Below are 24,555 nucleotides of genomic sequence, written 5' to 3'. Positions count from 1 at the left end.
CCAATTGCACTTGTACTTGCTCCTATTCAATTACCTTTTAACATGCAGAGAGCAGCTAGCATCTGGGTTTGAACTGCATTTACCATTCTGGAACTCTCCAAGAATTACAACTTCGGTTCAATTCCACTGCAATAAGGAAGAAGGGCAAAAAGGAATCTATCCGCCTACTCAGACATTAGATCCCATGGATAGTTTTACACATCCTGAGTCTGAGCTCTTACCTGGCCCTAGAATGGACTTCAGAAACTTTATTCTGAAAAGCATAAAAATACTTTCATAGAAGGTCTCTTGAAGAATCTCCGTGGTTCTCACACAGGGAAACAAAGAAAGATTTGCTGGAGGGAAGAAGGAACTATAATATCATTGAATAGAGCCAGACACTTCCCCTTCCTTCAAAGGTTACACTTTCAGGTAGTTCTGTAAGTATCAGTTATTACATCTGTAAAAATGGATGTTAATTATGTCTTCCTTTATGAAGATGTAATACTAAAGTGAGGAAATACATCAATACATCAGTAGAACATTTAAAATCATCCTGAATTTCAAAGAAAGAAAAAAAAGAAAAGAAATCCAGGCATTCATAATACAAGGCTTCGATTATGAGCCTGATAGATTAGGGATTTGCCATACATGCTTTCTCTAGGTTGAGGTTTCACCTCTAGTATTCTGCTGATAACTCTAAAACCTTGGCAGAAAACTCACCATTTTTTTGTGTACTATAAACCCATCCCAGTAGAGATGGGTCAACATCTAACTGCTACCTTGCCATTTTACCTTTCAGCAGAGGGGAAAAAAATTCATGAAATTTATTCATGAAAACTCACACCAACAGAACTCTGCCAGAATATATTAAGTTTGATTTTTATTAGATTATAACTAACTCAACCAACTACAAAATTCCTCTGACAGATTGCTTTTGGGTTAGGTGATAAGCATGGCAGAAAGTTTCTTTCTACTATGTCTATTTTAAACTATGTAGATGGGACCTTGTGCAAATTTATTTCATTCTTAAAGACTTTTTACAAATATATCTAGTCTTATCAAAACTCTGAAATAAAAAATAATCCATCTTCCCCCATAAAAACTCATAAGTCCTCAAAAGATTTTGATAAGTGTGATCACTACTGTTCAGCGGTTGAGAATTATTGGATTTCCTTTAATGGAATGGTTTGAATGGTTTTAGAGGAAATAAATTAGCCAAAGAAATTATTTCCTAATCATGGATTTCTAGATTTCAGTGATAAGCTGCGTTAGAATCTCTAGATGAACCGTGTTCTGATGTTGTTAGCAACTCCCTACTTCAACTGGATGTAATGTAGTTCCTCTGGTTATCTCTTACTCAGGTTCCTTCTCTAGAGCTGTGGCTACCTTGGACTGAACAGTGATTGGATTGATAGATGTGTGATGCCAATTCATAAGTTCAGTATAGAAGCTCTCCTATTGCCACTGGATTATTAGGGTGTCTTCTCCAAAGAATGCAAGAGTATTACCCATCGATCTTCTCATCTTATTCAACCACTCTTACAAATTGACTAGAGTTCTTTCTTTATAAATATCTTGTATTTTGACATGGTTCCATCACTAATTGTATCTCAGTCATTTCACTTGAATCACTACAGAGGAGATATACAACAAACCTAGTGAACATGCCCAATCCTGCTTGATCTAGCCATAAATCTGAATGTATTCTTTGCTTATAACTGGAAGTGAAGCTACTCCACAAGTGTCCTGACTGGTTTGTTTCTAGCTCTTCTTTCTTACCCTATAAGGCTGCACTTGGGGTCTTATGCCCGTGGTGATGGTGCATTCAAGAAAGAAGATGTGAAAAGAGGTAAGACCTGAGAAGATTCTTTTCCTCGAGAATGTTTTGTAATCCTTGGTTAAAATTAATCGTTATGTTTTATAATGAGAATAAAAATGTCATTGAAATAACTCAACAGACTTCTTTAGAACATAAAATATCTATTAAAAACAATAATGTACTTTTAACAATTTAAGAGTTGGTGAATAAAAACATATGGGTTAAAGTTTTCTTAAAATTGTACTATGATTTCAAAACTAAATGAAAATTAAGTTTGGGAAACAATTATTTGGGAAAATATGAAACCAAGTTGAACTAATTATTCAAGATATTCAACAAATTCTAAGCTAAAGAAGGAAGCTTAATGATGTACATTAATTTTACTAAATTTTACATATTTAATCAGAGACACCAATACACTAAAGTGTCCCTGTCCCCACCTTACAGCAGAGGATAGTAAAAGAGCTTAAAATAGCATAATTTCCAATGAATACAAATAAAATTAAATTAATTTTATTATTTTAAGCTGAAAATACTTTTTGCCATCCCAAATGGAAAAGCTCTCATCCATCCATAGTTTATTAGTACTTTTAACATTTTTTTGCTACTTACCATTCATTGTCTAGTATTTGTAGTTTTGTCACATGCAGTGCCATTTCACTATATCATTGCTAGCTCCTCTACAGCAGGGCACAAATCCTATACATGTTGTGCCTGTTCCCACACACACTATGATACCAGGTTCATAGTACACCTATAAATTCAAGATATATTTTCTAAAAAATGGATCTCTTTGATGAAACTTTGGAGAATTTTAACCACTCAATAAAATAATGAAGAATTTTACAAATGTAAACCTAACTTTTAAATATTGTATATAATATTTACATCTAAGCATCATCAAAGTATTTTTTACTTTAATTGTTTCATGTTAATAAAATCTTCTTCTGTATTTTATTTAATATAGAACCAAAGCTTACCATTTGAAACTTTAAAACTAAAATATTTTCCAGTCTTTGAACTAGGCTGAATAGGTGTCAAACTCTATGACTTTCTTGTCCTGAATCTTTTAACTCAGATATTGGTTTTGTGCCACCATCTTGATTTAAAGTCTGAGATAATTCATCTCAAGACATTAGCATTCTATTTTCATGAGAGAATGGGAAATGAGAGAAAGGGAAAGAGACAAAGAATTAGGAGAAGGAGGAGGAGGAAGAAAACAAGAGAAGGGAGAGGAAGAGGGAAGGAAGGAAAGAAGGAAGGAAGGGAGGGAAGGAGGATAGAAGGAGAGAGGGCGAGACGGAAGAGAGCAGTGGAAGGGTGCCTGGGTGGCTCAAGTTAAGCTTCTGACTCTTGATTTTGGCTCAGGTTATGATCTCTGGATTGTGAGACTAGTCCAGAGTCAGGCTCTGCACTCAGTGGGGAATCTGCTTGAGATTCTTTCTCTCTCTTTCTCTAGCTCTCCCTCTGCCCCTCCCCCTGGTCAAGCTCTATCTCTCTCTTCTCTCTCTCAAATAAATAAATGAATCTTTAAAAAGAAAAAACAAAGGGAGGTAGAGGTGTGATCATTGTCTTTTTATTGAGAGCTGAAAACCCCTGGGTTTAGACTATTCTTAACATAGAAGGATTCTTTTTATCTGCTCACATTTTGGTGATGGTAATTCAATGTTCTTTGATTGTTCACTCATTTCTTTGCTTCACTAAATAAAATAGTAAAATAAAATAGTAAAACAACCCATCCTACTTTCTGGGGGGTTTTGTTTTTGTCTTTATTTTGAAATATCTTGTCTTCCTGCTATAGGAAAATTTTTTGCAAAATGATTAGATTTTTTTTAAGTAAAACTATGTCCTTGTGATATTTAACATTCTGTTATTATTCAAATAGTCATTCTTTAATGTTTCTTGAGTTCCTTGATACTGGGATCCAATATCTGGCATTGAGCCTGATGTAGGCGGAAATTCAATGAGTCTTATTTAAATAGAATAATTCATTTCAACTTTTTCTCCTAATAGCAAATATATGCATATTTTCTCCCTGAGTAGAAATAAAAGAAAGTAGTTGACTCTTCAGCTAGGAGAATTTTTTTAAGCACATCAAAGTCCTTTTTGATGGATATATTCTAACAACATGACTATTTTATCCAGACCTTTTCTTTGTAATGATATTTATACTGCATTGCAGTTTTATATAAAATTATTTTTAGGTTAACCAAAAGTCTTTTATTATAGAGATTGTATCTCTCATTTAAGTAATAAACAAACAATGCCTCTGTCAGAGATTCTCCACAAATGAGTAGATTGGAATTTTATTCTGAGGCTTCTCCACTTCCGTGATGGGATGGAAGCTAACCTAGTGCTTAAGTAGGATGAAGCTAACATAGTGCTTAAGGGAAATTTATGGCTTCAAAATCCTATATTAGAACACTAAACTTCCACTTAAAAAAGGAGAAAAAGAATACCAAACTAAACCAAAAACAAGAAGAAAAATAAAATGATAAGGACTAGAACAAAAACCACAGAAACAATATAGAAATTAATGAAACTAAAAGTTGATTCTTTGACAAGATCAATAAAAGTGACAGAATGTTAGCTAGAAATATCAAGGATAAAAGGAAACATACAAATTACCAAAATTAGGAATGAAAGAAGGGACATTCTTACAGACTTTAAATTAAAAGAATTATAAGCAATCACTCAGAGCAATATTCTACTAATAAATTAAGCAAGTTAGAGTGACAAATTCCTAGAAAAATATAAACTACTAAAACTGACTCAAGATAAAACAAGAAATCTGAATAGACATATTCTAAATTAAAAAAGCTGACTTAGTAATAAAAATGTCTACTTATAAAGAAAACTCAGTTTTGCTGGTAAATTCTATCAAACATTTAAAGAAGAAATTATAATTCATCTTTTTTTTTTTTTTTTAGAAAAATAGAGAAAGAGGAAAGACATCTCAACTCAGCCTATAGGTTAATACTTCTCTGATACTGTAGCCAAGTAAATGCATTACAATTTATGGATCAATATCATTCATGACTATATACACATAATTCCACAATGAAATATTAGTAAATTGAACCCAGCAATACATAAAAGAGGATTAATCCCACTTGACAACGTGGGATTCATACCAGAAATGCAAGGTCTAATACAAGAACCCCAACCAACATAATATACTCTATTATAATAAATGAAAGAAATTACATGAAAATCTCACTAGACACAGAAAAAGCAAATTGAATACCCATTTCTATATATATAACTCAACAGATAAGAAATGGAAGAAAATTTCCTTAACCTGATAAAGGATATCTAAAAAAGAAACAAAACAAAACAAAACTAAGCAAACAAAACCTCACAACTAATAGCACATATAACTGTGAAATTTTAAATATATTTCCCTAAGATTAGGAACAAAGCAAGGATGTCGATTTTCACTACCTCTGTTTAATCTTGTGCAAATGTTAGTGGCCAGAAGAGGCAGGCAGAAAAATAAATTCCAAATTGGAAGAAAGAAGCAAAATTGTTTTTATTTGTAGATGACAAGATCTTGTATATAAAGAAATCCCAAAGAGGGATGCCTGGGTGGCACAGTAGTTGAGCATCTGCCTTCTGCTCAGGGAGTGATTCTGGGGCCCCAGGACCATCCCACATTGGGCTCCCTGTGGGGAGCCTACTTCTCCCTGTCCCTATGTCTCTGTCTCTCTTTCTGTGTTTCTCATAAATAAAATAAATAAAATCTTAAAAAAGAAATCCCAAAGAACTTCCTCAGCAATCTCCGCCCTCCCCGATTAAAAAAAAAAACAAAACAGAAACAAAAAAAAACATTGGAACTAACAAATGAACTCAGCAAGGTCACAGGAGATGATACATAGATAGATAGATAGATAGATAGATAGATAGATAGATAGATATATAGATGATATATAGATGATAGATAAGATAGATGATAGATTTCTAGTTACTAGTAATGAACATATACAAATGAAATTAAGAAAACAATTTCATTCACAATAGCAATAAAGGGATTAAAATACCTGAGGGTAAATTTAACAAAAGAAGTACAAGACTATGCAACTTCGACAGAGAAATTGAATAGGGTCTAAATAAAGGAGAGATATTTCATGTTCATGAAAAACTCATAAATTATATCTACTTGTGAGAAACATGGATGATATAAAGTGCACTAATTCAGATAGCTGATATGGAGGTCATGATAAAGCATTAAGGAGCAAGAAGAGTATCATTTCTCACTATTTCCATGTTAGTACTTCTTTTTTCCCTTAATCTCCTTCAATCTATTTTTTAAATTGTTTTATATTTTATTTTATTTTATTTTATTATTTTGAATTTATTTATTTGACACACAGAGAGAACACACCAGCAGGGGGAGCAGCAGAGGGATCAGACTGCCCCCCCGAGCAAGGAGCCCAACAGGGGGCTCCATTCCAGGACCCCGCGATCGTGACCTGAGCTGAAGGCAGATGCTTAACTGCCTGAGCCACTAGGGCACATCTCAATCTATTTTAAAAAATCATTTCTAGTATATGATCATTATGAACACACCAGCAAAGGAAATTCACCATATCCTCATTTATTTTAATGACATCAAAGTAGAGGTTCTGAAATTGCATGTGTCTGTATTCATCTTTTCCCTCTATTCTCCTTTCTTAACTTGGTGTTCCAGTTAGTTTCTGAGCTGGGACATTACTGGCAGATTTTGTTCTATTTATTGAAAATATTTTCCACTGACTAAAGATGGAATTGGCATATTCTTAACTCCTGGAAAACTGAGATTTCTAAATTATTTGCAAAATTGGGAAATAAGATGTTTTCCCAAACTAACAAGGCAATCAATGACATTACCTGACCTGCTTAGACTTTTAAGAATTGATTAATATAAGGGGGAAAAAGTGCATATACACTAGAGACATAGGCTTGTCATAAATGTGAAAAACATGCAGTTATTCAAACTGACAAAGTTTTAAATTTTGACATGGTTTATTAATGAAGACACTATGTATTTTCTAGAAATAATGTATTCTTATCATAGCTATTAGACTTCCAGCTGTTTTTTAATAACAATAAATGTATTGTGAGGAAAGTTTTACTTAGCTTTTCTTTTGTGTGTATCCTTTTCAGACCATTAGTACCTGCTTCTTGTTAAAAGTAATTAACAATACTGAGAAAATGCCTCAAGAATAGTAAAATTAGAATAGGATGCTAATAATTAGGATTAAAACAAAGTTTATTTTGATTTCTATTCTTTTAATTCTAAAATCACAAAATATGTAGCTGTTAATAATAAAATCTTATTGAAATTTTAATACCTTCCTTTCCTTATTAAACTAGCAATTTATGTTTTTTTTTTCCTCTGAACATTTAGGAAAGCTCAATTTCTTTTTCTTCTAAACAATTTTCTCCAACTAGCTTCCAATAAACTGCAAGGATTGAGGTAGAAAGTTATGTTAATGTTCCTGTGCCATGCTCTACTCCTACTGAGTGATGTCTGGCAGATAGGTTAGTCTGTTTCCACTTGAGTTTCCAAATCTACAAATTTGCAGTGATATTATCTCCTTTATTGAGTGATTGTGATACTAAATTGATATGTTGCATACAAAACATATAGAAAGTATAGATTATTAAACAAAAGTATTAAAGGCTATGTTTAAACTAAGAGAGTTCAAGGAATACACACGCATACACACACACACAAGATAATATTATTCAGCCATAAAAAAGAAAATGCTTCCATCTGCAGCAACATGAATGGATTCTGAGGACATTATGCTAAATAAAATGTCAGACAAAGACAAATACTTTATGATCTGATATATATATTGAATCTCACACAAACAAACTCACAGAAACAGAGAAAGGATTGAGGGTTGCCAGAGGCAGAGGGTAGGAGGTGGGGAACATGGGTGAAGGTGGTCAAAATGTATACACTTCCTATTATAAGATAAATAGGTTTGGGATATAATGGATAGCGTGGTAGTAGTAGTTAAGAATACTATTTTGTATGTTTGAAAGCTGCTAAGAGAATAGATCTTAAAAGTTCTTATAAGAAAAATGTTGTAACTATGTGAGATGATGAATGTTAACTAAACTTATTGTGATAATAACTTTATAATATATACATAGATCAAATTATCTTATACACATTAGATATATACAAAGGTATATATCAAATATATCTCAATCAAACTGGAAGAAAGTTGTTGCTACCTCACATAAATGGTCATTTTACAATTTAAAAACACTATTCTGACAATAAAAAATGAATCATATGGTAGTTAAGTATTTATTTTTCTGATTTTTTTCACTTGATCTACTTAAAATGATGGATTATTTTTATACATACCTTGGGACCACACAAAAGACCTTCTCAAAAGTTTTTAGGCATCCTATGTTATACTAAATGTTTAATTCAAAATTATAATTTTGGGTTTGAAAATTCTAATTTAATCTATTTCACTCCATTCAAAAAGAGTAAGGTTTAAATTATAACATTTCCACATCCTATTATCCTGAACTCCCTTGTGCCTCAGTTGTCTCATCTGTAAAACAGAAATTAAAATAGTTCATCTTTTGGATTGGTTTCAAAGGCAATGTATCTTACTTAACACAATACTTAGCACATACCAAATGTTTAATAAATTGTTTTTTCACCAAACAAGTTTCTTTTCTCCTTTTCTCAATGTTCTTTTCTTTCTTTTTCTCCTTCTTCCACTTTTCTTTCTCTCATTGATCATCTTTTATTCTCTTCTATTTTATAAGCCTCTTATTCCAAACCTGCTGGGGGATTTCATTTGTTTTTTTGTTTTTTGTTTTTTTTCATTTCTTGGGCCATTAATCACTTACCAAGTGCCTTTCATTGCCTCATATTGTGATAATTCCTGGTGAGAAAAAAATAGATTAACTTCTCTATTAGAAGAGATCTAGCTCTCTAACTCCATACAGATTATATTGATGGAGGAGGCAAATAGTCATTAAATCATCATGCAAACATATAAAATTACCCCTCTGACAAGAGCTACAAGAAAGAAGTACAATTATGTTCTGAGAACACATAACAGGGAAAACTGACCTGGTCAAAGAATTGAAACAAGTTTTCCTGAGCAAGGGACACTTGCCCAGATAATTGAAAGATGATTTATAGGGGAGTATGTGAAAATGCAAGAGAAGGACCTCCAAGGGAAGGCAATGATTTGGTTACAAGTACCATGGGGGAGAAAAGAGTGTGAATGACACGAAGGATTAAAAGAGCCAAAGCCCAACAGAGTAAGAACATGGACAGAGTGTCTGGAGAAAAGATGGTTGATGATACTCAAGAATTTGCATACTCTAAGGACAATGGGAGGCTAAAAGTCTGACATGGATTTTTTGGGGGGAGGGGCAGACATTCGTACATGTTGAAAATTTTTATTTTCATGATGGATTGGAGGGGTACCAGAGTGAATGCAGATAGACAACTTAGAAGCCCACTATGGTCATCTTTGAGGAAGATATTGAAAATGTGATCTAGAATGGAGTACTGCAGATGTCAGAGCTATAGAAGAAGAAAGAAAATTATATTTGCTGATGAGTTTAGGGAAGGAAGGTAGCAAAGACAACTCAAGGTTTTTGGTTTGAATTATAAGGTGGAGATGTGTTTGGGGTAGCATGGAGTGGGAGGTCAAGAAAATATTAGTGAGTTTTAACTAGAAAATTTTATTAGTTGTAGGTAACTTCTAGTCTCAAAAAGAAAAAGGTGTATGGATAAGGGTTCAGAAATCAGAGGCTATCTGGGCTAAAGTTGTACATAGGTAAAACATCTATAAATCATCTATAAACAGATATGTTTTAAGTCCATAAAAATATACAATAAAAAAGAGAATTCTTAGGATCAGCATTTCTTATCCAAGGTAGATGAAGTTGACCCTGAAAAAGAGCCAGAAATGAGGATCAGAAAGGTAAGAACTAAAACCTGGAGATGGTAGGCTCTAAATGCCAATGGAAGAAAAATTTAAAAAGAAAAAGTCAAAACTTTGAAGTTGAGAAGTCTCATAAAAAAATAATTGGAAATCTCAGATCCTGTGAACAGGACACGAGCGTTAACATTGATGAAAATGATTTCGGTGATTCATAAACAAATCCATATTGGAATAAATGAGTAGATACAGGCAATGACAAAAAAATAATTCTTTTGAGAACATTGGCTTTGAAGTGGAGAAAATAGAGAAGAAACTTACCAGAAGGAGATAAGATGCCCTGAGATTATTTTTGTTGGTGTTTTATGAAGGGGACATGACCATACTGAAAAGTCAGTGGGAAAGCTTCAGTTGAGAGAGAGACAGAAAATGAGAGAGAGATAGGAGACAGACAGAGACACAGGTGGGAGTTTGAATATATAAAAGAGAGATGACTTGCTTACAATTTAAGATTCCCGAGGATGGAATAGACAGCACAGATGTAGAAATTAGCCTAACATAAGAAGAATGATCTCTTTGAATTTTAGCAAGAAGAAAATGAATAATAAAACTTGCCCATACATAACTATTGCAAACATTTATAAACATATAAAACATTAACATTTCTCCATCTGGGCTACCCTTACTAAGTATAACACTTTTGTGACAAATATTCTAAAAATTGGTTTTGAGGACGTCCAGGGAAGCCTGGATCTACAGCAGAAGTATAAGTTAGAGAGTGTGAATCTGTAATCATCTTTGCCTTCAACAAAGACGTTGGGAATGAGACTCAAGACATTCATGTATTCATAGAAAATTGGGACGTAGGTGGGTAAACAGAGCAATTTAATTAGCATGATCCTCTAGGTAGAAGTAAATGGTCTATTTGTGTTGGGTTAATGAACTCTTCCAGGGCACTGAATAGAACCATGGTGTCTTCAAAGGACTCATTGACCTCACAGGGATTAGCACTTTTCTATCAGAGAGCTCTTTATTTACCAATCTTTACACTCTGCAGGAAAGGGCCACATGTTTATGAGGTATCAGCTTCCCATAGGTAAAGGAAGTGTTTTTCACAGGTTTCACCCTGATACACACAACAAACATGACAACTTCCAGTAGAATTGTTTTTCTTTTACACATGAGCAAAGTGGTGCTGTGCAGGATTGTTTAATTTTATCAGTGTAACACAAATAGAAAATCATAGTGATTTCTGTTTTCTGTGTATAAGCCAAGACAGATAAAAGAACAAAAAGAAAAATGTACTATTCTTTCCTCCTTAATTTACTTCACAATCATCCATGGCTTTCTTACTTTTCTGCCTTCCTTATGAGCATAGGGACTATCTTTCCCAGTTTTGGAAATGAGTGGCAATGTCCAGCTCTGGTACAAAGGGCAGGCATGCTTGCAACCTCTTATATGATATTCCAATTTCTTGAGTTTGGGTTCTTTGGCTGTGACACAAACCCACAATGTGTGTGGAATCTAACGGGGTCCTTCAGTGTCACCTCTATAGGATTGGGGGACAAGGGACATCAACACAACCATGACACTTGTGCTGGTTACAGTGCTAAAGTCCTTTGTCTCTGACCCAGGAGTCTTGTGTCTTCTCCCGGGAGCCATGAAACCATGGCAGGCTAACTTTTTAGTTTGCAAGTAGGGTCAAAAATCTCCAAGAGCTCATCGTCTCCAAGTTCTTCATAGTCCTTTGCTTTTACAGTTCACAAGTTTCTTTCCTAAGAGTTTACCATGTAAATCATTCCAATTTTCTGCCTCTCAGAAGAAAGTTGTGTGAACAATTTGACAGAACAGGCCTATGGCAGAACCCAGAGGATCTTGATGCCTTCTGGGGCTGGACTATATCTTCAAACCTTCTATTTTGGATCTTGATGCCTTCTGGGGCTGGACTATATCCCTCAAACCCTATTTGAGGCCACAGTTAGTGAGATATAGAAATAAGAATCCCTGGAAAACTCAAGCTACAGATAAATCTTTTGTATTGTGTGGTATGTTCAACATTATTAGTCTTATGGAACTTTGCTTAAAAATCATCTTGGTATTTGATCTTGTTGGTTTACATTAGCATACAAAAGCAGAGCTATATCTAAATGTTAATGATATTATTAATACTGTTACCTTCCCTTTGTATCTTTTGTATGTGTTCTTTAGACCCTAAAGCCTTAAAGAAACCATGGCAATGTTTCTTCCACTATTCTTGACGAGCATGGTGCCTTGCCAAAAGACTTCAGGTCACAAGTGAAAAAAAACATACAAATTGACTGCATCTTTCTTATTGCTCAACAACTGTCAAACAATTGAGAAATTTGTTTTGGATGAAGTACTAACATTCCTTCTTCCATCCCCAGCCCCTTTCCACACAGTCTGCAGTTTTTCAGCTGACCACTGATTGATGTCAATACGAAAATTCTCAGACAGAAGACAAGAAATATGTCATGGGTTTTTTAGTTCTCCAAGCTTCTGATTAGGACCAGAGCCAGCAATTACACACACTTAGCCCTATTCTCCTCATGAATACAGAGAAAGCGGAATCTCTTTGGGGTTATAAGAAAAACTACTCTATTCCTGACACAAAATGACCAGGACCCAACAGTTTATAAAAAAAGCAATGGTTCAGGGCATGTTAGGACAAAGAGGAGTGGGAAGTTATTTCTCTGTCTTTACTCTGTGTTCTTTCATAACTGGGAGAAGGCCTCCAGCTTGCAAAGGAGCAGGCACACTGGGGACAGCTGGTATATAGGAACCGATTCAGTCCCATCTGAGCAAAGCAGTCCCATCCATCATTTATTCAACAAGTATTTTCAAGTGTGGGCTATGTGAATGCCCTGTTGTAGTGCCTGCATTGTTGTAGGTTTGGGGGAAAGACTGCAACACAAAGGAATTAAGGACCTTGCCCTCCTTAAGTAGATAGTCAAGTGGGGATGACAGATAATGAGGGTCTAACTTGTGCTATTGAAATTTAAAAGAAAGCAAGCTGACCTTGTCTAAGGGTCAAGTATGGATCTATGTAGAAATCCTAGAAGAAGTGACATAAAAACTGAGAACTGAAAGAATAGACTTTAAACAAGGAACAAGATGAGAGGAAAATAAGATTTATGATGCAAAGCCCTGAAGCAAAAGGTCCAGCGTGATTGGATTATGGAAACAGAAGAGGGTCGTTTATAATGAGACTGAAGAGGTATGAAGGGGGCTAGATAGTCTTTTAGACTATAGTAAGGATTCAATTAAGGTCAATAGAAATCTATTTCTTTACAGTCTGTGTTTGTAAAAATAACTCTGTAGTATGAATTAAAAATTGAGGTGAGCAAGAGTACATGTGGGGAGACCATTTTTATACTAGGCAAGATTATAGTTGATGTTGGGCTAAACCATGAGAAAGATAATGGAGATAATTATAGGTTGATTTACTAATAAATAAGATCATATTTCAAACTAACCAGAGAAGAGGTAAAAACATTTTGTGAGAAGTTTGTTTTGTTTTTTTTTTTTTCTTTAAGTCAATAAATAAGGAAACCAAAGACTCACTGACCTGGAATCCAGAAACTGCTTATGTAGAACATACCCCAGATCAGTGACTTCTCAAAGTCTCTTCCTTTTTATTTATCAACAACAACTTCTAGAGGTCCAAATATTATTCCTGAGTTTTCTGTTACTGAAATGATAAGTACTCCTTATGGAATAAAATGAACATATAGAAAAGTTGAAAAATAATCTATGTTTTTACTACTAAAAGTAAAACAATATTGATATTTAGTCTTTCTTCCACCAGAATTTTTTACATGAATTGTTATCGTTCTATGAACATTACTATGTAGTGCATTTTCTTCACAGATTACAAGATAATCAATTATATTTTATTTTAGATTATGGTAGGTTAGACCATTATATATAAAATGAATTTAAGTGACTAGCAATCAAAATTTTTAAAGCCCTCCAAGTTTTAAAGACCTGATTTTATTTTTGATGTAAATGCTTCAAATGGAAGTCCATTATTCCAGAACTAATTGAAGTCATCATAAAATAAAATATTTGAGTTTATTTCTTGCTCATCCATTGTATCCACTTTATTATAGAAAAATGCAAAAATATTGCTGTTTTCTTCTGGCCTATATTTTTCTGTATAATATGTAACTTATAATTCTTAAGCACTTGTGTATGGATATCTCTTATCTGGTTGATTACAGACACTACCTCCCAGTAACCAATGGGATATAATTTATACCTAATATATGAAAAAAAATTCAGTAATTAAGCATTTATATATTTAGCAAGTGATTTCTATAGATAAAATCATTTATTTTGCATACTTTATATGTAGCAAACAAAAACTGGACATAGCTTATTAGTTTAATGTTCAAACTTTCACCTCTCATTGTGAACAATGGAACCTGGACTGGACAGGCCTGTGATCAAACCCAGTATGTCCTTGGCACCCTCTGGGAGGATCCAGATCATAAAGTAGATGAGGAAAGACTCCAAAACCTTTGAGACAAGTTAAAACATCTCCTGAAAGAATGAGCAAAAAGCTCAGAACTCTGAAGAAGCAAGACTTCCTCAAATCAGCATCAATAAGGTAAAAAAAAAAAAAAAAAAAATGCTATTCTGGACAATTAACAAGGAGTAGAACCAGGAAAATTCTCTTAAGAGATTAATCCCAAGCATCTGAAGTTCTAACATAGTTAAGGAGGAGACCAGTTTATATACCACACTCACCATTATTGTTGTTCCTAATCAAAGTATAATATCTTATAGCTAGTTTTGCTATTGTGGGGAAAACTCTAGGTTTCTGCATTATAGTTATTTTATATATTCTTTTGTTTTACTTTTGTAGGTGCGCCATTATCAAGTAATCTTGAATTTAGGAGTCAGAAAAGTTCATAATCCAATATTGCCAATTACTAGTTCTCAGCACACTATCTCAAGTAATTTATGTTTTAATGTATGCATCTATAATGTGGAACTAACACACACAAACAGGACCATAGAGATGTCAATAAAATCTAATATTATAACCCAGCAATTTTTTATTTTATGTTTTTTTAAATCAACAAAACTGCATTTCTTTAAACTTTCTGTATTATGAAATGAAAACAAAAACATTATATTACATAGTTTACAAATAATAATTAAAACAGCAAATATGTGTATGTACCAATCATAGAAGATCTATTTTTATGTTGTTTTAGAGAGACTGAATAAGTAAAAAGTATATGCTGATGTAATATCACTTTTGTGTTTAAAATAGTGGGTTATGGGCCATTCCCATCACATAGATACATATATTGCTTAAATTTAAGAGAATAGAACAAATACTGACATAATTTAATCTGATCCCCATGTAGTTGAACCATTAATAAATTTGATGCACTCTCTCCCTATCTTAGTATTTTATTGCTGCATAACAAATTAACACAAACTTAAGGACTTAAAACAAGACACAATAATTATCTCATAGTTTCGTGGGTTAGGAGTCCAGGTACAGACCAGATGGGTTCTTTCCACAGGGTCTTACCAGGCTGAAATCAATATCTTTTGGAGCTCCAGTTCCTTTTCCAACCACTCTGGTTGTTCACAGAATTCAGTTCCTTGTGGTTGTAGGACTGAGACCCCTGTTTGTTTGTTTGTTTATTTATTTATACTGGATATCAGCTAAGGGTCATTCCCAGCTCCTGATGCTGCTCTCATAACTTGATAGATTACTTCATAAAATCCAGCAGGAGAATCTTTTTCATCCAAGAGACTAAGAAAGACACTTATATAACATAATGCAATCAAGAAGGGACTATCCTGACATATTCATAGGCTCTGTCCCTACTCAAGGGGAGGTGAACATGGGGCATGTATACCTGGGGGCAGAAATTTGGAGACTTATGAATTCTGCTGACCACACTTCTCAGCTCCTCATCATGGGAGATGGTAATTTACACAACACGAATGCCCCTAAGAAGTTAACAAATAAAGTTGTAACAAACCAAGAGGACCACTCTATGTAACACAGTAGCTCAACAGCCTTTTCTCCATTGGTAAAACAACTCTAAACCTTAATAATGAGAGCACTTTATGAAAGATTAGTCCTACCATCTGGAAATTATTTTCTTTCTGTTTACATATGACCAGATTTTTGTGTAAACTAGAAAAGAGCACCCCATCGTAGGGCAGGGCAGAGAGATCACTGCTTCTATTTCAGCCTCCATTCTCCACCTTCCTGGCTGAGCATCCTTGTGCCAACACAACCCATGCACCAAGATGTGGAGGCCCTGCTCTGCAGGGAGTGTAGAGCCTGGAGCCAGAAGTACCAGCTTTGCTTCTTTGAAGTGATATGATCCAGGCCTGGTCATTTTATCTTTCTAAAGCATAGATTTCTCATCTGTAAAAAGGAAATAGTAATGGTTTCCCTACCATAAAATGGACTAGTTTAGGGATCAAAGAAGATAATGCACATTGCAGGACTGTCTCTTATAGGATGTCATAAGCATGTAGGACCAGGCACAGGGCTAGGCTGAACCAGAGGAAATGGCCACTTTATAGGTCAAAACAGTTGAGTCTCAGCCACTTCATTTAAATCAACATAAAAGTATAATTATTTAAATGCTAAGCATTCCCAGGGAATATTGGTAAATATCTCTTTTGAAAAACTATCTTATGGGTCTCTTCTATTATCAGAAGTCATCTATCAGGGTTAAGATTGTAATATTTATAGCTTAGAAAGAAGTATTTTCCAGTAAAGGAGGGGAAAATCCTGTGCCCTCTGAAAATTTTAAACTATACAATAATAAGTATTATTGAAAGAATATTTCTGGGAGGTAGTCCAAGATGGCAGCATAGAAAGATCCTGAACTCACCTACTCCCACGGACACACCATATGCACAGCTACTTGAGGAATAATTCCCTCTGACAAAGACCTGAAGACTACCTGAACAATTCCTCCACAACAAAGAATACAAGGTGGGACAAGGTGGGTCTGTAGGTGGGACAGAGATGGTCTTGCCCAAAACCTACTCTTGTACGGTGACCTGTAATTGAGAGGGATCTCACACAACAGGAGTTATTCCCTCAGGAGCAAGAGGTTTGTGTTCCAAAGCATGCACTCCAACCCTCAGAGCCTGCACTGGAGAGATGAGTTCCCAAAATGTCTCACTTTGAAAAACCACAAGGCTTATGTCCAGGAGACCCAATGGTCATAGAGGACTGAGATACCACTCTTTAGGGCTTGCAGGCAACTCACTCACCCCAGGGCTCAGCATAAAAGCAGTAGTTGGAAAAGTGCCTAGACTATATCTGAAGGAGACCCATTTGTTAATCTTACAGAGCCTGCCAGAGGGGCAGAGGCCCCTGAGGACTCTGCTTGACTAGCTCATGCAGGCAACCGCCATCCTTGTAGTCTCCTGCTGTCTGGCTAAAGGCAGGGGCAGGCCTCATCCCTGTGCTTTCTTGCTGTTGCACTAAAGTAGGGGGCACAGGGACTAGCTGGGGTGTCTCCTTGATGGCCTGGCTCTGGTGGCCATGACTGGGGGCAGGGATTGTGTTTCTGTGTCCTATGGGACTATACCAACCAGAATGACTGTACTTAGCAGGCTGTCACTCCCAAGGCCCTACATAGACAGCAAATTGAAACACACTCCTAGCTTTGTTGTAACAAAGGCCTCTTAGCTTATCCTGGAGCTTGAGCCTGAGGAGCAGGCTTCAGGTTTACCACACAGAGGGGCTGCAGAGGTGCTCTCGGGGAGTAAAGACTGGGGATGCCATTTTTAGGGAGGGGATGGGTGAAACAGGTTAAGGAAGTCAAGAGGCACAAACTTCCAAATATAAAATAAATAAGTCACAGGGATGTAATGTAAAGCATAGTGACTGCAGTCAATAGTATGTAGTGTATACTTGAAAATTACCAAGAGCCTAAATCCTCATCTCATCACAAGAAAAAAAATGTATAACTTTGTATGGCGACAGATGGTAATTAGGCTTATTGTGGTGATCATTTAGCAGTGTATACAAATATCAAATCATTATGTTGTACACCTGAAACTAATATAATGTTATGTGTCAATTATACCTCAATAAAGAAAAAGAATACTTCCAAAAGAATTCTGAGTGAATACCCTAATGAATAATTAAAATGCTGCAGACCTTGTTTTGGTAATTTTTAAAAAATGGAATTGAATTTTTATGCTCATAAATGATGATAATATCCTAAGGCTTTCTTCAGTAAAGGGTGTGGTTTCTGGAAACCAAATATCAGTTTCGGTGTATCATTGTTTGAATTATAGAACTATGTCTATTGTTGGTAGTTAATGGGAGGATGACCTAGGGAAATGCAGGTCCTCAGCTGGACTGGGAGACTCTAACTCTCCTGATGACTTACTGGTGAGGAGGGAAATAAGGCTTCTTTTTTCTCCTTAGGTCTGGAAATGATCCCAGAGTTCCATCCTACCAATATGAGGCTTGTGATTTTCTGCATTTTTTAGGGTAAGATTAATGATGCAGCTTTGAACATATTTTAAGCCAATTTTTATATCATTGTAGGTGGTGCATTTGTAATTAGGTCACATTGTTCTTTGGCATTTTTGTTCATGTTTAGGTCTGCTAAAAAGCTATCTTGGGCTCTGGGATAGGAAGACTGAAAAATAGAAAACAGTATGTGATAGAATTTTGAAAATTAAAGATCAGTGTATAATCACAATATATAAAATAAAATTTGCTATTAAGTTAAAGTACAGAAAGCCAATTTGTTGATAGGAGCACCCGGGTGGCTCAGTTGGTTGGGCGTCTGCTTATGGCTTGGATTATGATCCTAGGGTCCTGGCATCATGTCCTAAGTCAGGCTCCCTGCTCAGTGTAGAGTCTGCTTCTCCCTCTTCCTCGGCCCCTCCCTCCACTGGTGTGTGCTCGCTCTCTCTCTTAGGTAAATAAAGAAGATCTTTAAAAAAAAAAAAAAATTGTTGATAGATTTAAAAAAATATATCCCCTTAATATTTTCAAAGGACTCCAAACTTCATGAAAAATGAAAGTAAAAAATAGAGTCTCCAGAGTATTCCCTGGTAAAAGAAAAGGTTTGAGGTCACATCTAAAGTATCAGTGGGGAGTTCATAAACATCAGCTATTTGTTCAACTGAAATGTCAACAGAATCATTTTATTTTTAAAGAAATGAAAAATGAAAATGTCCTGGGTAGAGATGGAGGGTAGCCTTCATAGTGGCACAGAAATGAGAAGATGCATCTCCTGAATCAAGACCTGAATAAGGAAGGGACACCTGGGTGGCTCAGTGGTTGAGCATCTACCTTTGGCCTAGCTCATGGTTCCAGGGTCGAGTCCCATATCGGGCTCCCTGCAGGAGCCTGCTTCTCCCTCTGCCTATGTCTCTGCCTCTCTCTGTGTGTCTCTCATGAATAAATCATTAATAAATAAATAAAATCTTAAAAAAAAAAAAAGACCATAAGAGGAGACGTCATTCCTCACTGGCTGGCAGCAGGCTGGAGAAGGCTACTGGAAGACATGAAAAATCAGGAGAGACTACAGAGGCCAGAGAACAGTCATTGTTACAAGGGAGAGATCCACCAGCAACTATACCAATTTTACCTCAATAAAATAAAAAAAGAATATTTCCAAAATAATTCTGAGTGAACACCCTAATGGATAATTAAAATAATGCTGCAGACCTTGTTTATACAACTGATAGTTATGCTCAGGACCTGCCTAATCCAAAGTGCTCACATAATGATAGAAGGGGGTACACAGGAGAGTCCGGGTGCCCAGGACCCTCAAAGGCACACCGCTTACCTTCTGTTGGGGAGGAGCTGGCCACATGGTCACATTTTTCTTTTTTTATTGCAGACATTTATATTTTTAAAATTTCAAATGTGTATTGACCTCTTGCATGAGATTTAAGACTGAGAAAAGATACATGTCCTAGGACTGCAGGTAGAAAACAGCAAGACTGCCAACTGAACAGGGATGTAGCTGGGTAGACCTATCCTGGCTTCTACCATGGAGACCTCACCTCAGGTGAGAGGTCTTGCTGCCAGGGCACAGTTGAACATGGGGGCAGGTGGACAAGGGCTCCCCTAGGACAGTCTGAGAATTAATGAAGAGAATAATAACAAGCTTGGGAGAGAGCTGGAGTCCTATAAGAACCCTCCAGCCCTTCCTCAAACTGAGACTCTGAGGCTGGACCCCCAGTGGACTGCTGAAAATGGGAGAGTTTTGAGGACAAGGCGATCCTGCCTTTTACCTGGTCAGACAGGGGCCTCTGAAGTTGGCTAACTCCAGTGTCTGCACTATCCTCCTCAGAATGTTCAACTTGAACTCACCTTGTGGATTGCCTAGTCTTAGATTTGACTGCACCAGACTGGAGAGGTTGGCAGACAGAGAGGATGTCAAATGCAATCCAGTTGAGTGATCATCTGGCCATGAAGAGAAGACTGAGACACCGGGGAAGCCAGAGTTTCCCCAGTAAGGGCCATGCAACAATCAATCAGACAACAGAATTTGTCCTAAGAGAGCAACAAGCCTGCAGCCCTGAAGCACTAGACACGAGGAGCCACAGCCAGCATGCCTCAATCAGAAAGAAAGAAAGAAAGAAAGAAAGAAAGAAAGAAAGAAAGAAAGAAAGAAAAAAGAAAGAAAAAGAACAAAGAAAAAGGAAGGAAGGAAGGAAGGAAGGAAGGAAGGAAGGAAGGAAGGAAGGAAAGAAAGAAGGGAGGGAGGGAGGAAGGAAGGAAGAAGGAAGGAAGGAAAAAATATATGTATCTGGAATTTTCAACATTTCCAGTTGAGGGCAACGTCTGGCATTCAGGAAGGCACACAATATGAGAATTGTCACAAATATTGAATAACTAAAACTGCTTCTAATGACATTCTCTTGGAGGAAGCATTATTGAACTTGATTATAAAGTATCAGCATCTTTAGCACCCAAGCTCAGCAGCCAGGAACTGTTTTGGAAGTAGTTTGAGAACCGGAAAGCGGAAACAAAAAACAAACAACAACAACAACAACAACAACAACAAACAGGAAATATCTTTCTGAAAATAATTATTGCACTTATTTCTAAGTATGATCACTGTACCCCCCACCCCCATCACTGTACTCGCTCCCCACCCCCCCGCCCCAGACAGGAAGTCTCAGGATCAGATTTGCCATGCAGGTACAGAGATCTATGGTGCAGTTGGTTTCATTAATCAAGTTACTAGCTTTTGTCAGGGCCAAACCCACTCTTATCTGTGCTGCCCTGTGAGGCAGGGTGGGGACCCCACACCCGGCTTCTGCTTTGGGAGTGCTAGTTCCTTGCTGGACTCTGGGATGGAGATGCAAGGAGGAGGTGGCAAGGCTGGGGCAGAGAGGGGGAACTGGCTCTTTCCTGTTTCTTTCTCCTGGGCTCCCCGCAGCTCTCCTGTCCCTGGTTGTCTCTGGGACCTCAAGTCATCCAGCGCTGGCAAAGCCATCCTGCAGAGGCAGCTACATCCACTTTGTAGTTTCTACAACAGCCGAAGAGCCAGCTGCTTCCCTAGTGGCTCACAAGCTTTCCTAATTCCAGCCTCCTGCTTTTCCCCCTAGCCGCCCTAGGCATGGTCGCTGCTTCCAGAATTTGGACCTCTGCAATATCTTTGGTTTTTATCTTTTTATGGCTAGCCATCAATTCTTCATATCATATGCTCTCTGCTTCTGGAGCTGGTGTGGTTTCTGCCTTTGGACCACTTGATACAGACTCTATCATCTTCAAATCCATATTCTACTTCTTCCTTCTGAGGTACATTTTTTCCTCAGTCTTCTTCTTTTTTTTTTTTTTTTCTTGGTTTGTTTCCTCTATTGTTGGTAAGGAGGCTGATGAATATTAGCTCTAAAGTTTTTGTGAGTGCATGTTATGTTTTTAGGGAGAACTACAAAAATAAGGCAAATTTATTATTTTTTAAGACTTTATTTATTCATGAAAGATACACAGAGAGAGAAAGGGAGGGATAGAGAGGCAAAGACATAAACAGAAAGAGAAGTAGGCTCCATGCAAGGACCCTGATGCTGGACTCAATCCCGGGACCTGGGATCACGCCCTGAGCCAAAGGCAGATGCTCAACCGCTGAGTCATCCAGGTGTGCCAATAATGCAAGTTTAAAAAAGGGATTCCAAATAGGGAGAAAGGAGAGAGAACAAAAGACTAAAATAAATGTGGAAAGTTTAATGGAAAGGTGGAAACAGTGATTTTTTTAAAAAATAGAATAGTATAATAAAAATAAAATAATAGAAATTTAATGTATCAATATTTACTATAAATTATAAATAATTATATTTGCCTTTTAAATGGTAGAAATCCACAATCTGAGTAAAACTTCATAATTTTCTTCAATTTAGCTATTAATTTGTGAGTTTTTTAAATAAAGATTTTATTTATTTATTCATGAGAGACACAGAAAGAAACACAGGCAGAGGGAGGAGAAGCAGGCTCCATGTGGGGAGCCCGATGTGGGACTCGATCCTGGGAATCTGGGATCACTCCCTGAGCCAAAGGCATCAGGTGTTCAACTGCTGAGCCACCCAGGTGTCCCTGTGAGTTGTTTTCTAAATAAATATCTAAAACATAGTGACCCTTAAAGTTAAATAGATTTCATATTCACCATCACTATTAAAGGGAGTAATATATCATTGTATTATTCTGATACATTTATATTTCTCTTTATTTTTTAAGGTTTTAATTTATTTGAGAGAGAGAGAGAGCACATGCATGAGAGAGGGAGTATGAGCAGAGTGAGGGGCAGAGGGAGAAGCAGATGCCTCCCTGAGTAGGGCCCAATAATGCAGGGCTCAATCCCAGGACTCTGATATCATAACCTGAGTCAAAGGCAGATGCTTAACCAAATGGGTCACCTAGGTGCCCCTTATTTTTTCTTTACAACATGTTTATTATCATCGAGAATTCAGACATGATGCTCTTGTATCTTTAGCTAAGCTTCTTTTTAAGTAACTACAGATTCACACACAGTTTTAAGTTCTCTTTTTGATTTATATGTTGTGTGCAGGTATGCATCTTACATAAGTGAACACAAATAGTTTCTGAATTACAGCGGCCTCAGAAAAATAAATTCCAGTGTTTAATAAAAACTTCTTTTTAAAAAATTTCATCACTAAAGTATGGTGGTAAGCAGAAATCAATTAATGGTTTTGTTTAATGCAATAATATATTGTTCCGCAATACTCACCAAGCTTTTACCTAATGTTATCAGACTCCGAACTGAGCACTTCATATGGATTATCTTACTCATCACCAAAACTCTATGAGGTAGATATTGTGATTGCTACCCGCTTTTCAGTAAGTCTATCTAAGGCATTTCAGTAAGATTAAGTAACATGCTCTAGATCATAGAGATAGCAAGAGCAGAAATGGGGTTTGAGCCCAGGATAGTTTATACTCTTAAACTTTGCCTTTCCCTGGATTCAAATCTTTACTGGGTATAAGGAGTGTGCCCCTTGAATCTAATATGATGTTTGCAATTGAAGAGAGTCAACCTGAAGATATCAGTCCAACTCAGAGCGTTACATTTAGTTCATTTCCTGCAGCCATACTCCCTTGCTACCATTGTTTATGTAGATAGATGATAGATAGATGATAGAGAGATCTATATATAGAAAGATAGATATGGATATATAGATAGATACATACATATACAAATAGATATATACACACATGTATATAAAGAAATTTTTATTGCTTAGGTAGTTGGCTCATTGTGCTTTCTTCTTTTTTTTTATCTTTGCATTTTTGGGCTCTAATGGCTCAGGAGTATCAAGGACACAAAATGTCCATGCATCCAGGTCGAGTCAACTCACTCAAGGACCAATGAATGGAGGCTCAGTCATTTTTTTACTAAGCAGTGGACATGCTGAACTGTCACAAGCAGCACCTAGACATCAAACCCATCAAGGAAATCCCCTTTCTCAACAGTTTGACCTTTTGACTTTCAAAGACTAGGACAAGGTCCATCTTGCTTTACAGATACAGAGATGTGATTAGAATCACTGTGGCTTACCTGTTAAATGTCCGCAACTGCCACAAAGACATTCTCGATGAAGATGTACACAAACACTGACATAGGTCCTAGAAATTAAAAGTGCACAAGTAAAGGAAAAATGCAAAGCCTTTCTCGAAAAGAAGGATGGACCATATATGCATTATAAATCTCAACTGACTGCACAACTTAATTTGTCCCTTTACTTAACCCTCTACTGAACACTGCAAATGGAACATTTCAAATCAATATCACCCATAACCTGTTAGAACATCACCTGGTAATTGTTTTCTCTGGGAGATAATGTTTCTCGATAAATAAACAGTGGACTCTAAGGAGTAGCTATTTTTAGAAAGAATCCAGAAGCAGGAAGAATTAATGCAGTGCTAATAAGGGGTAAAAGTCCAAGAAATGGATCCAACGTGTCAAAGAACACAAGTGTTTGTTTTCTGTCTTTGGGGATGAGATGAGTTGGAAGGAGAAGGATTGTCATTGGCCTTTAGCGCTTTGTTGCTGAGTAAGTGAAAATAAATGGAAAATGCGGTTCTTCCAATTTCAAACTGTTACAATATGGTTACTTTCATGCCCTACAGAGAATTCCTGAAGTCACAAATCGGTACACATCAGCATTTTGCATAAAAGGAAAACATCCATATCTGACTCAAGCAACGATGAAATCAATACAGAAACATTTCCAGAGAAGTCCTGCAGGTTTTTTTATGCATTAACAGCTAGTATATCGTGCAAAAAAATCTTCTGACTGTTTAATAAATCAACTTTAGATCCACAA

General features: G+C 36.3%; 1 long non-coding RNA gene across 2 annotated transcripts; it reads left to right on the top strand.

Annotated features, from left to right (window-relative positions):
* Nucleotides 1-1,294: 1,294 nt before the first annotated feature.
* Nucleotides 1,295-24,555, top strand: LOC140626485 (uncharacterized). Of its 2 annotated transcripts, XR_012025660.1 has the most exons (5): nucleotides 1,295-1,831; nucleotides 14,176-14,347; nucleotides 18,173-18,238; nucleotides 22,779-22,896; nucleotides 24,359-24,555. It is a non-coding gene; the product is annotated as an uncharacterized lncRNA (long non-coding RNA). The 2 variants fall into 2 exon arrangements; XR_012025659.1 differs by lacking the exon at nucleotides 22,779-22,896.

Source organism: Canis lupus, chromosome 37 (genome assembly GCF_048164855.1).
Source record: "Canis lupus baileyi chromosome 37, mCanLup2.hap1, whole genome shotgun sequence".
Lineage (NCBI taxonomy): Eukaryota > Metazoa > Chordata > Mammalia > Carnivora > Canidae > Canis > Canis lupus.
This window is presented reverse-complemented; position numbering and strand designations above follow the sequence as displayed.